The following is a 15,140-nucleotide window of genomic DNA, read 5'->3' on the forward strand; positions in this document are numbered from 1 at the left end:
TCAAAGTTTATCTAGAATCCAACTACTTCTCACCACCTACTCTATTAATAACCTGGTCCCACATTTTGTCAACAAATTAATTACAATAGCCTTTTAATGTATCTCCCTGTTTTCATCCTTACCACTCTTCCTCCACACACATTTGCAAACACACAGTCCATTCTCAGTACAGCAGCTGGAGTGAACTTTTAAAAACATTAGCTCATATGACTCCTCTCTTTAAACTCTAATGGTTTTCTATCTCAGTCAGAGCAAAATCATTTTACATGAACTGGCCTCCACTACTCTAGTGATCTCATCTGCTACCATATCTCTTTCATTCACTTTGCTCTGTCAACGCTGACCCCTCACTTTTCCTCAAACAACTAATCACACTTTCATGTCACAACCTAGTAAATTGTTGGTCTCTCTGCCTAAAAGTCCTTTCCTCCAGTACCAGCATGGCTCATATCTTCACCATATTCACGCTGCTTTACAAATGTCTCTGTAACAATGAGACTGCCCTGACCAACCTATTAAAAAGAAACAAACCTACCCCTCCCCAATAGTTCTCCTCCTCTTTCCCTGCTTTAATCATTATTTCACATATTATACATCTTACTTGTTTATCTGTCTCTCCTCACCTGAAGGTAAGCTCCATAGGGCTAGGATTTTTCTCTATTATTCACCACCCTATTTTCAGACACTGAAATAGTACATGTCACACAAGGTTGGTACTCAATTAATGCATGGAAAATGTATAAAGGAATTCATGAAGAATCAAAATTTAACAATTAGCATTATGTCATGAAACTTACTCAAATTACCTAATTATAAACAAATCCAGATGAAAGGAAAAAGTGCAATCCTGTTACAATTTCTTTTTTTTCTTTTTATATAATATCTTTTTAGCAGAAAGTTCACTTTTATTAAAAAAAATGGATCTAACCAAAATATAAGATGTGAATGTTTATAAGCATTTTATTTTTCACTGAATTTATTTTTTTATAATTTATTATAAATTGAGGGAAAAAAGATGAGCAGATGATATGCTGTATAGCTGGTAATTATTTAAGTAGAAATGTTTTTAAAAAGTTCCTAGGGCTTTTTGCTCACTACTGTTTCATAAATTTTCCAAATTCTGATTATTGTGAGTATCATACTTTGATATGCGATACACATGTAATTTCTATTCTTCAAATCAAACCTTTTTCCCCTCATTTACACTGTTTTGCAAACAATATTGGCTAGAGTTAAATTAACAGAAGGCAATATGACAAAATTAAACAGTAACTATTTCTTTAAAATGCTCCATTCTTTCTTTTTTTGTGTTTTGCATGTGTCATAACTTGTTCATGACTGCAAGTACATATATGTTTTAGTTTGACACTTATCACCTCTTCCATATACACTCTGATATCTACCCTCTGTGTGTTCCAACCCCCAAACATATCTGCGCCAATGTGTAACCTTTCTCTATGGCACTTTGCTTAATCTCACTGTTTTACTGTTTCCATTAAATTAATGCATAACTGTGACAATCTATAGAATATCTGTCACTTCCTTATTTTATGCTTATTTATTTATCCTAAAGTGAATTAATAAGTTGGGAGATATTTCCAAATAATTATTTGTAGAGCAATCTATTCTTACATTATTCCATGAAAATAAAATTTTATTAAATTTACTTCAGAATGTTGACAAAGGTAAAAAAAATAATAATAAAGTAGAAGGAAATCACTTTTATGTAATGGCCAGTGCTATAGACTGAATGTGTCCCCCCGAAATTCATATTTTTAAACCTAATCCTCAATGTGATCGTGTTTGGAAGTGGGGCCTTTAAGAAGTGATTAGGTCTTGAGGGCAGAGCTGTCATGAATGGGATTAGCGTCTTTATAAAAGAGACCCCAGAGATATCATATGGTGTTTTCTCCTGGAGATAGTCATGTTAAGTGAAGTAAGCCAGAAAGAAAGAAAAATACCAGATGATATCACTTATATGTGGAATCTAAAAAAAAAAATAACACAAATGAACTCATCTACAAAATAGAAACAGACTCACAGACATAGAAAACAAATTTATGGTTACCAGAGGGGAAAGGGAGGAGGGTGGAGGGATAAATTAGGAGTTTGAGATTTGCAGACAGTAACTACAGATATAAAGTAGATAAACCACAAGGTCCTACTGTATGGCACAGGGAACTATATTCAATACCTTGTAATAGCCTATAATGAAAAAGAATATGAGAAAGAATATATATATATATATACAGATATATACACATTTGTATAACTGAATCACTGTGCTGTACACCAGAAATTAACACAACATTGTAAACTGACTATACTTTAATAAAAATAGATAAATAAGTGAGAGACCCCAGGGAGATCCCGTCTCCTTTCCTCATCGAGAACACAGGGAAAAGACGACCATCTATGAACCAGGAAGTGATCCCTTACCAGAAACTGAATCTGCCAGCACCTTGAGTATGGACCTCCAAACCTCCAGAACTATGAGAAATAAAGTTCTGATGTTTATAAGCTGGCTAGCGTATGATATCTTGTTATAGCAGCCCAAATAGACTAAGACAGCCTAATTTATAAAAATATAATCTTCAGTAGCATATAATGAGTGATATCTTCTCAGAATTATTGTAAGAAGTAAATGATATAATATATAAAAAAGACATCAGGTTCAGCATTAACTCATCAGAGATGCTTCATAAAATGTGAATCTAGTGCGAGATCTTTCATAATCAGTGTCCACATTAACCAGGCAGACGTCATGACTTTGCTCAGAATGTCTAAGAAGTTGATAATCTGAGCACAGCTGAGCACTATTTAATAAAGTCTAAAGAACTTAATAAAGAAGCTCCAAGAATATTAAACCTATTCATTAATACCAAGTAAGTGTGCCCTTTTGAAAGTGATTGAAATAAGAAGCACAATAGCCTCATCAGGATGACAAAACTATTACACTATAGTGTAACTATTTTATATTATACTATTCTATAGCTACCTATTATACTACCTTTAATAATTAAGATGTATTTTTAACCAGACAAAATAAAAGCATGCACCATTTTTTTAAATGCATACATCAATAAAACTTCTGAAATCAAACTACCACTCATCAAGTCTTGAAATTTCCTTTCAGGAGTAATGAGTCCAAAAATAAACAAAAATGAAATATTTGAGGACTTCAAATTGTCCCTAAATAATCAAAAATTGTAAATACAGTATTGATGATGAAGAACTGCTTAATACATAATCTATATTTCCTCTTTCTAGTAGATATCAGAAAACAAAGTCTTAAAACTCATTTTAGCATAATGTTCAAGTCTTTGATATACATTTTAAAATCTTTTGTTAAAATGTACCAATTCTCATTTTTAGACCATAAAAGTTAATTTAATGATTTACTAATTAAATCACCTGGAAAAAATGCTTTGTATACTTCAAGTTGTTTTGTAAATTTTGGTAGAGTTATTTCTAATAAAGATAATATTTATTCAGTATCTTCTGTTGTTTTTATATTCCTCCTAGTACTTTAGTTCAAAACTTCAAAATGTAGTTAAACAATAATTCTGCTCAATTTTATTAACTGGAAGTATGATGAAGCACTAACATAATTTTACAAAGAAACAATTTAAGATATACAGATTTTTCTTTTTTGAAAACAGTGTATAATCAACTTGGTTCAAAGTTTATCAAAGTATTTATTGGACCATCTCTATCCTCACTAAGAAATTGATCTAAATATAATAAGGCCATTTGTGGAGTCTCAAGTATATTTAGTATATCTGGAGGATGAAAGATGTTTTCTCACTGAGAAAACAGAATCAATGGAGAAATAAGATATACTTTATGATAACCCTTAAAGAGTATCTCTAAAAACAAGGGTAACTTCCAGCAGAAACCTTTGTATTAGTGGAGAATTTGTTGCTAATTCTCATATACACAAAACATCAGAAAAATTACATTACTCAGTAGTCATAAAAATCATGAATAAACACCAAGGAGTAGCTTATAGTCGTTAGAAAGAGAAACAATTTAAAATTCATCCCACTTTTATTTATACATTATTTACTATGCAAAACTTATAGCACATTCAAAATGGACCAAGCACTATTCTAGGGTGTTTTCCAGTACTATGTTTTTTATTCTTATAACAACTCTATGAGATTGGAACTTGTAAAGTCCTCACTATACAGAAAGGGAACTAAGGCACAGAGTTTAAGTAACTTTCCCAAGATCACATGGCTTAGCCACTCTGTCATACAGCCTTTCTCATGACCTCTTTTTATACATCTATTCTTATCTTTTTATTAAGGTCTTCCATCTTTATCAGATTCTTCCATAATTATGTCATCCATTGCAAACATAATAAAATTCAGACACTCTATCATCACCTCTCAAATAAACACATCACAAAAGTAGATATATGGATGACCAGTAATCACATGAAAGGGTGTTCAAAACCCTTAGTTATCAATGAAATTAAAATTCAAATGAGAAGACACTATTTCACTCCCACTACCATGGCTAAAATCAAAACAGATGACAATATCAAGTGTTGATGGTCCAATCATATAAACTATACTCATAAAACTGGTAGGTGTGTAAAATGTTTCAATTACACTGCAGAAGTGTTTAGCAATTTTTAAATAAAGATAGACATAAGCCATTCTCACAATTTTTCAGTGGTGCTATCCCCAGGTATACTTTCTCAGATACCCTGCCCATGCCTAGATAATTGCCTGCTGGGAAAAGGGATCCTCTTCCTCACTTTGTGCATTGCAAACTGAAGTGTTTTAAACTAAGCTCCAGTTTTCAGATTATTTTACTGCATATACTTTTTACTTCTGTGAACATCTTTAACAAGTTCCAGTACCAATCAAGGGGAAGTAAGTATCTTCCACTGTTTCTCTCCCACTGGCTATAACTAAACATAGTAGATAGAATGCATGGAGCATTTTGAGGATTCTAAAAAGAAAATGGTGGCTGAAAGAATAAGAGAATAGCACTGAACTAGTAGTGAGTTTAACGTATATTTTTTCCACCAGTATCTCATGATCTGGACTCAATAGCATCATAAAACCTAAACCCATGTACCAAACATGATTAAAAACTGTTCCAAGAGAAACTAGCTATTTCTAGTTCACACAGTAGGAAAGGAGTCTTCTATGGGTCAGAGACAGTGTGGGGTATCTCATGGGGTTTTTTGTTTGTTTTTGCAGTTCTCTCTTCCCCTGGTCCCCAGGAAATCTTGTAGCTGTAATGGGGGTGATGGCAGCAATAGGTGGGTAGGTTCCTAAAACTCTAAGGGAGGGAATCTTTCTCATTGACCAGAGAAACTGTGTTTTTAAGAGTATGAGAGGAAATCCTACTGTGCTTCTCTCTCCCTCCAACTTCTCCACTCCTCTACCATTTTCTCCTCTCTCTCTCTCTTTACTGCTTAGTCCCAGAAACAGGCATAATCACAAATGAGGCATGTCAAAGCAAGGAAACTAAAACTCAAGATTTCTAGCTGAAGAAAAGAGAAACATGTCGGGGAGATCACAAAGAGGTGGGAGTCCAAGAAAGTGATTTCATAAAGTTGTGTATGAACTACTGGGCTCATCATTAAGCTAAGCGTGCATAGATCTGACCTTGCTAAATCAAGCAAAACAAGTGATATTCTCCACGGGCTTCACTAAGACCTAGAGTCATATAACATAATATTAAAATGTCTAAGATATAATCCAAAATAACCTGACATATAAGTGTTGAAAATTTTTAACTTCTCACATTTAAGATAATCAACAGATGCCAAATTTAAGATGACACCAGTATTGGAATTATCAGACAAAAAATTTAAATCAGCTATTAAAACCATGCTACAAGATGAAGCATGTGAAAAAATTGTCTTCCAAGCAAATGTTTTTCACTGTTGATTTCTACCAAACATTTAAAGAAAAAATGTTATCAATTCTAAACAATTTCTTCAGGAAAATATAAGAGGATAGCTTATAATCCAACTCATTGTGTGTAGCCAGCATTACCTACAAAATAGACCAGAACAGAAGAAACTTAACTACTAATCAATATCCCTTATGAATATTTACAAACAAAAGTTATCAACAAAATATATGAAATCCAGCAATAAATTTTTAAAATAATTCATCATGACCAAGTAGGGTTTATCTCAGGAATGCAAGGTTAGTTCAATATTGAGAATCAGTTTTTATAATCCATCATATTAACAGATTAAAGACAATACACTATGTGATTACATTAATCCATGCAGAGAAAAATCTGGCAAAATTTACATCCATTCATGATTTTTAAAAAAGACTCTCAACAAATAAGTAATAGAATTAAACTTGCTCAGCCTGATAAATGAAATTTTAAAACAAAAATAAAGCAAAACAAATACACACATAGCAATTATTCTTAATGATGAAGAGTAATTGTTTTCATCTTAGAATCAGGCATAGGACAAGAGCATCATTTTCATCACTCCTATCCAACATTTTATTAGAAATTCTAGCCAGTGCACTAAGTAAGAAAAAATAAAGTAAAATGGACACAGTTTAGAAAAGGAGAAATAAAACTACTCCTAATGGTTAATAACATGGCTGTCTATGTAGAAATTCCAAAGGATGAAAAATAAATCCCTATAACTACTAAATAAGCTTAGCAAGTTCACAGGAGGATAAAACATCAACTTTAAATGCTCACACATTTAATGTTCACACAAAAACCTGTATCTGAATATTTATAGAAACTCAGTATTTTCTCAAAATTAATAAAACAGTTCCAATGTCCTTCAATGGATGTGTTAAAAAACAAACTGTGGTAGAGCCATACAATTATAATACAGCCATACAGCATCAACAAAGAGTACTTTGTAAGCCTGTATAACAAGTGACAGACAATACCACAGAGGGCACTGACCAGTGGACATCTCCTGTGGAGGTATACTCAGTGGCTTTTCTTCCCAGCTGAATTGCTCAAACCCTGCCTGCCACACACTGCAGCTCAGAAACAGATCTGGAAACCTCTATTCCAACAACAGGGAAGCAGACCTGGCCCCTGTCAGGGGTGTGAAAACCACAGAACAAAAAAGGAGGCCCCACTCAACAACAACAATTAGGACAGGCTCTGATCACCACAACACCAACCACACCCCCAATCAAAGGGATAACAGCCAACACACTCAGAAGAAAGATGTAGCAACCATCCATACTAAGAAAAGCCCTCATGACAAAACTGTTAGATGCACACAGTCTACAGAGGAATTCTCCCACTTTAAGTTAAAAAAAAAAAAACCCTTCAAGACCACAGTAGGTAATTGATTTCCCTAAATCCATAGAGCCAGAGAGATATAAGTAAAATGAAGAAACAGAGTAACCACTCTCAATTAAAAGAAAAGGAGAAGTCCCCTGAAAGAATGAACAATGAGATAGACTTTGACAGTCTAGATCATGACTTCAAAAAAGAGGTGATGAAAGAACTGAAGGAAATAAGACTATGAATAGAGACAGAGAATACTATAAAAAGGTAATAGAAACTATAAAGAGGAGTCAATTAAAAACAGAAAATTCAATGGCTAAGAGCCAAGCTAAGGCAATCAAAAGCAGACTAGGTAATGCAGAGGGATGAGTAAGTGACTTAGAAGATAGGATAACAGAAGTCACTCAATCAGAGTAACAGACAGAAAAGCAAGTAAAAACCAATGAAAGCAATATAAGAGACCTATGGGATAATATAATATAAAGAATGCCAATCTATGCATAATAGGGGTCCCAGGAGGAGAAGGAAGAGAAAAGGGATTGAAAAGGTATTTGAAGAAATCATGACTGAAAATTTTCCAAATCTAAAGAAGGAAACAGATATCCAAGTACAGGAAACATAGAGGCAATAAAGCAACAGAGATACTAAATGAATTTTAGGACATTACATCCCCCCGAAAATGGAATACATATTCTTTTCAAGTGCTCATGGAACATTCTCTAGGATAGACCACATACTCAGGCACAAAAGAAGCCTCAAAAAATTTAAGAGGATAGAATTTATTTCAAGCATCTTCTCTGACCGCATGGCATGAAACTAGAAATCAAACACATAAAAACAAATGAGAAAAAAATGACTGCATGGAGACTAAACAACATGCTACTAAAAAACCAATGGGTCAACAATGAAATCAAAGAAGAAATTTAAAAACACTTTGAGACAAATGGCAATGAAAACACAACCACACAAAATCTATGGAATGCAGCAAAAGCAGCCCAAAGAGGGAAGTTCATAGTGATACAGGTCTTCCTCAAAAAACAAGTAGAATCTCAAACAAACAACCTAACCTACCACTTAAAAGAATTAGAAAAAGAAAAACAAACAAAACCTGAAGTCAGCAGAAAGAAAGAAAGAATAAAGATCAGGGAAGAAATGAATAAAATAGAGATTTTAAAAACAATAGAAAAATCAATCAAATCAAGAGCTGGTTTTTTGAAAGAGTGAACAAAATTGACAAACCGCTGGCCAGGCTCACCAAGAGGAAAAGAGAGAGGACACAAATAAACAAAATAAGAAATGAAAATGGAGAAATTACAATCAACACCACAGATAATACAGCCATATAATGAAATACTATTCAGCAATAAAAATGAACAGCATATAGTGGCACATAACAACTTGGACGAATCTCAAAGGCAGTATGCTGAGTGAAAGAAGCCAGTCTCAAGAGGTTATAAACTATATAATTCTATTTGTATGACAGTCTATAAAAGGCAAAACCACAAGGATGGAGACTATCAGTGAATACAGAGGTTAGAGGAATGGGAAGTGTTTGACAACAAATATGTATCACAAAGAAGTTTTTGGAGCAATGAAGCTATTATTTATTCTGAATGTTGTGGTGATTACGCAAACCTATGTATGTGTGGAAATTCACAGAACTGTACACCAGAAAATAAAAGTTAGTTTATGTATGTACACTTTCAAATAACTTTCTTAAAACAAACCATACATCTAACCTATGACCCAGCAATTTCACTCATAGTTATTTACCGAGATAAATGAAAACACGTGTCCAAAAAAGGCTTGTACTTAATTGCCTTACTTATAGTAACCAGAAACTGGAAACAGCCCAAATACCTTATAATAGAATAAATAAACAAATTGTGGTATTTTTATAATACTACTCAGAAATAAAAAGAACAACATGAAGGAATCTCAAAAAATAATATTTTGAGTGAGAGAAGCCAGATACAAAACAGAACAAATGCATGCATGCTATATGATTTCATTTATAAGAAGTTCAAAATAGGTACACATACACATCTACACACATAAACAAAAAATATATATAGGGGTGTTATGAGTGCCATTAGAAATCAAAACATTGATTGCCTATGGACAAGGATGGAAGAATCTGGAATTAGTTAATTAAAAGAACACTGAAGGAACTTTCAGAAGTGATAGATATGGTCTATGTCTTGTTTAGGTTATGGTAACATGGGTGTTTACAATTCTCAAAACTCATCAAACTGAACATGTAAAGTTTACTTCAAAATTAAATAAAATAAAAATAAAGAGAAAAACTACATAAAATTAGAAATTAAACTAGGGTACCATAACTGCTTCATTCCCACAATAACCACAAACTTAAAATGGAGCACATGTGGGAAAATGTGGATCAAAAAGACAGCATTAGACATAAATTCCCTGAAAAGTCATTCATTCCTTAAATGTAGTTTATTAAAATAATGTTAAGCTTAATTAGTTTCAATATCTATGCTAATAAGAGATGAATTATGTTTTGGATATCTGATAGTACCTTATAAATTATATCTCAGACAAAGCAAGAGAACAATCCTGTATGGATTCTAAACAAAATATTTTCTTTTTTTCTCTCTCTCTCCAAAACTTAAAGGTATAAAAAGTTTACATCCTTAGGCATGAGATTTTATTTTCCTTTATGTTAACCACAGCTTTTCAAGGTACATTTAATTCCTTGGGTCATAAAGGAAATGAAAAATATTTGGAAATTAAATGAATCTTTGTAATGTCAGTGCCTTCAGTAAACAGGCACCTGCTCCATAGTACCACCAACCTGCTTCTTCCCAGTGAGTTTAACTTGCCAACACTACTGCTGTGCCAGTGGAGTAATTGCAGACCCTGGCACCCTTAGCAATCACATGGTCTCAATACCACTTCCCTTGCCCATCAGAAGTTCCCCTAACTATGGAAATTTCTGGTGAGACAACCACATGTAGAAGAGAAAAGTCAGAGAATAGCAAAGATAAGAGTTACAGAAAAAATAAATGTAACAAATAAGTATGATTTACATCTCTTTGGAAAAAAGGGTAGTGAAACTGGTCATGTACCATGACTTCCCCATCCTGCATTTAAGGCAATTCTCATTGTTTTTGTTCCTGCAAAGACGAAACCTCAAAAATCCTCGTCATCTCACCATATCAGGAAAACATTACCAACTGGTCACAAATAGCATACAAGGAAAAATCTATCTGCCATTCCACAACAGTTTTATGTTACCTTTACGAGAAGTATTTCTGAAAGTTATTTAATACTGGTATTATCATTGAGGAAAACTCTAGAAGGCATTTCAAAAATTGGTCCTCACATATATGGGTTATATAAGAAATTACTCTTCCTGAAAAAACCAGATCACCTCCATTTGAAACCTAAGAGTGTTATGAAAGGAATTTCCAAATGTCCTTATAGTAATAAAACCACTCCTCATCTTCCACCCCACAACCACACCACAAACCTTACCTACATTCCTCCAGAATTTCTAACTCAGTATTGTTCAGGTCAACACATGAAATAATGTGGAGTACAATGTCTCTAAAATTCCAAAAAGTGACTATTAATGAAACCGTTCATTTAAAAGCAAACCTCTGCTCGTATAAGTTGCTCCCAATTGCCTATGGGAGTCAGTAATGAAAGCTTTATATATAATTAAAGAGCAATGAGCATCCTTAGGTATGAATAGCTTTAAATACAGTCCCATTAAGTCAACATTTAAAATTTAAGACTCTTCTTCTACAAATGAAACATCCACTCTGGCTTATGCATTTAGGTTTCTCAGGAAAATTCAGATTGATATAATTTGTAAATGTACAAATACTCTAATTTCATGAAAACATGGAAGATATCCATTGGCATATGATGTGAGAAAGCAAAGGTTCAATGAAAGATACACAAATTACAGTTTTAATTTCCAAACTACCACAAATCCATCATGCAGCATTTTCATCTCAAATACACCAAGAAATCAAAGATTATTTGACTTGCAGCAATTAAACAAAAGCACAGCCATTATGGAGGCATTGCTTTTCATGCACGTAGACTAGTTTTAAAGATTTGTTTATTTTGTTTTGTTTTTAAAGCAAAGGCATTATCTGCTCAATTGCCCAGCAAGGTTTTACAAATTTCTCTCAAGTTTCCATAGAAATGCATTGATTAGAGCGTAATTTTCGTTAATATTTTCTTCTTCTTCAGACTCCTTCACTCGCTTAAACTAACAGTGCACCCTTGCAGTCGTTTTCATCTTTTGTTCGGCTCAGTAGGTTACCTAACTGGTGGATTTTATTGAGTTAAATCAAGCTGTCACTTCATCTGCCTGAAGGATGACTCAAATACTACACATAATAATAAAAGAAAAGTAGGATAAAATAATCTTGTCAAGCCAGAAAAACTGATTGCTTGAAGTTGTAGCCTTCAATCAATACACTAATTCCACAATTTATACCTTTTTCAATTGAAGAGGAAAGAAACTCTGATATGGTATTTCTTGGCTCACTGACCAACTCTGACCTTCTATCTATGTGAATGTACGATTAACAAGGGCTTCTGCTTGGTGAAATCATCTATGAAAATAAGAAAACAAATGTGGGCATTTGTGGCTCCAAGTAACTATTAATTTCAGAAATGCAGGAAGCACATAGTATTTATTTAGTATGTGTGCTAAAATGAAGATTTTATTTAGCTTGAGGTAGATGGTCTTTCCTATTCAGAAATAATTTGAGGCCAGAATTTGCAGCACAAAATGTTTTAGCATTTGGCACAGTGTAATCCCCTAAGGATTTTTTTTTTTCTGTTTGAGCTACTCATTAAAAGCTTATGCAAAAGAATAGGTAACTAACCAACATACCAGTAGTTATTTCAAATTGTATACTTACTCAGCTTCTTACAAAATCTATCATCTATGATAAGATAGAGTTACACTCATCTATTGAGCGAGAGGTATGATTTCATATAGAGTATAATGAACTATTTTTTCACCTGTTATTATTTTTTTAAATAATCTATCATTTTCAAACGCTTAGGTTTGTTTGTAAATTGTAATTAATTTGCATACCTTTTTAAATCAATAAAAACACTTCATTTCAAAACTCTAGACTCTCTTTGTCTTTCAGATTTCTGCTTTCCTTTCATAATTTCTCCCCTGCGGGTACCAACCAGGAAATAAAATTCTTTGTTTAGCAATCCTTTTATATTTCACTAGACCACCTGCTTACCTTGAACTGTGGCATGCAATCAAGCAGGGTCCCCAAAACCAGTAGTTTTTCTCCTACCCCATATCTTAAATGTGTGTGTTTGTATATACTACAAAGCAACCTATAAATTTGGTCATTAAGATTTTGGGTAAAAACACTTCCAATTATAAAAACTAAGATGTATTTGTTCAAATCATTTTGGCTTTAAATAAATTATCTTCTTACATTATCAAGCAGTAATATTTTCATCAAAATGAGAGCTATTATTATATGTATAATATATCTATAATCATATATATTTCTGAACTAAGCTTCTTTAAACTCTGGTGGCTGTGGAAACACAAGACTACCTTTGTCCTTCTGATATGCTTAATCACATCTTGCTTCCAGCTTCAGTTTCTTAAGCCCAAATTTGAACTTTTGATAAAACTGAGTGAGACCATTCTGTCAGATAAACCATCTGAACAGGCTGAGATCATTGAATGAAGTAGAACACAGATCTCCAAATGCTGCTAGCCTTTAAAAGCAATGAATCAGAGTTTGAGATGGGTGAACAAAAATGGGTGTTATTTTTCTTCACAGCAAGCATACACTTACCCCTCAAATGAAACCAGGGCCTCCTACTTCTATTCCATTTGGATTTGTTATAAGAGGGAAGAAGAGAGGAAAAGAAGTTTAAAATCTTAAGTGCTTCTCCTCCCTACAGTCACCTATCCACATACACACATCACAAGTACACACACACACAGATCACTTCTTACCTTCAGTAAGAATTAAGCCAAATCACCTATTAGAATTGACATTTATACATACAGAAATATATGTTCATTTCTAAATGGTGAACAAGCACATTCAAACCAGTACCAAAATACCTAGCAAGTAAATTCCAGGATGCAATTAAAGGTCATCAATGGCTTCCTGTTTGCACAATCCAATAAGCTTGACTCACTCTTTATTCTCTATGATATTTCTGTAGAATTTCACTCAGTTGACTAATCTCTTCTTCATGAAAATATTTATTCTCCTTTACACTCTTCCACCTTTTCTGTGTCGTTTATTCCCTTTTTATTCTCTTCTTCCTTTCCTCTACTTTGAGCATTTCAAAAGGTTTGACCCAGAGACCTGTATTTATATTAATATATATTCTCCTTCCTTGATAATTCATTTATTCTAAAGGCTTCCATCTTCTGGCTGAACTGTGGACAGCAGTCAATCTGGGGTTCAGGCTTTAGTTCCTAAGAGTCATAGAGAGGTCAGGCATTAAGCACAGGGTCAGGCCAAGCAGACAGTCTGGAACCAAGAAGAGTACAGAAGTCAGCAGTCAAAGGCCAATTGGAAGATCAAGGTTGAGTGAAATAAAAAGAAAGGGATCATGCCTCAGCCAGATGTCAAGCTAGTAGAATGGGTTTTAAACTGGGACAGGTAGGAGAGACCAGGAACATGCATAGTTTAGTATACTAAACACCTTAAGGAAGGAAATCCTACCTCCTCTACTCTTCACTCAAGGCACAAATCAGAGACGAGTTCTCCCAGAGATTCAACACCCAGAATCTGGATGTCCTCACTTTTGTCTTCAAGTCATCTGAAACAATGAAAACTTTCCCAATAATTTTCTCCTCTGTACAAATATCTCCCAAATCTCTATTTCTTATCTGATCTCTCCACAGTCACATATTTTCAAATGCCAGCTCTCCCTGGAGACTCTACTGTCACTTCAGTTTGACAGATGCCAATTACCTCTTCACTTGAGTTCTCTATTTCTGTCCATTCATTTGTTTATTTAACAACATGTATCCAGTGACTACATTATAATAGCATTCTGGAAAACTGTGGAATATTCTGGGAAACAGTAGAGAACAAAAGTGACAAAAATCTCATCCCTTGTGGAGCTTGCATCCTAGGGGTTGAGGGAAACAGACAATAAACAAAATAAGTGGGCAAATCATATAATATGTTCCATTAGAATATGACGCATAAAGAAGACAGTGTGGATAGAGCATCAAGATAGACAAGCAGATCTGTGGCACAGAATAGAAAATCCAGAGGTAGATCCACACACATATATAGGCAACTGATTTTTGGCAAAGAGGAGAACACAGTTTAGTGGGAAAATAGTGGTGTTCTCAACAAATGGAACTGGAATAATTGAATATACATATGCAAAAAATGAATATTAATTCATACCTCATGCCATGTAAAAATTAACTCAAAAAGGATCACAGACCTAAGTGTGAGCCCTAACGTTATAAGATTTCTGAAAGAAAATGTTGGAAAAAATCTTTGTGATTTTACTTTGGCAAAGATTTCTTAGATACAAGATCAAAAACAGAATTCTCAAAAAAGAAATTGATAAATTGCATTTCATCAAAAGTTAATACTTCTGTTTTTCAAGCGATACTGTCAAAACAATGAAAATACAAGCCACAAACCAGGAGAAAATATTTGCAAATAATATATCTGATAACAATACCTGTATCTAAAATATGTTCTTTAAAAGTTCTCAAAACTCAGCAATATAAGAATAACCTGATAAGAAAATAGGCAAAAGATTTAACCAAAATAGGCAAAACACTTTACCAAAGAAGATAGTGGGGTGGCAAATAAGCATATGAAAAGATGCAAATTAAAATCACACTGATATTCCACCACAGACAG

Source organism: Camelus bactrianus, chromosome 5 (assembly GCF_048773025.1).
Source record: "Camelus bactrianus isolate YW-2024 breed Bactrian camel chromosome 5, ASM4877302v1, whole genome shotgun sequence".
Lineage (NCBI taxonomy): Eukaryota > Metazoa > Chordata > Mammalia > Artiodactyla > Camelidae > Camelus > Camelus bactrianus.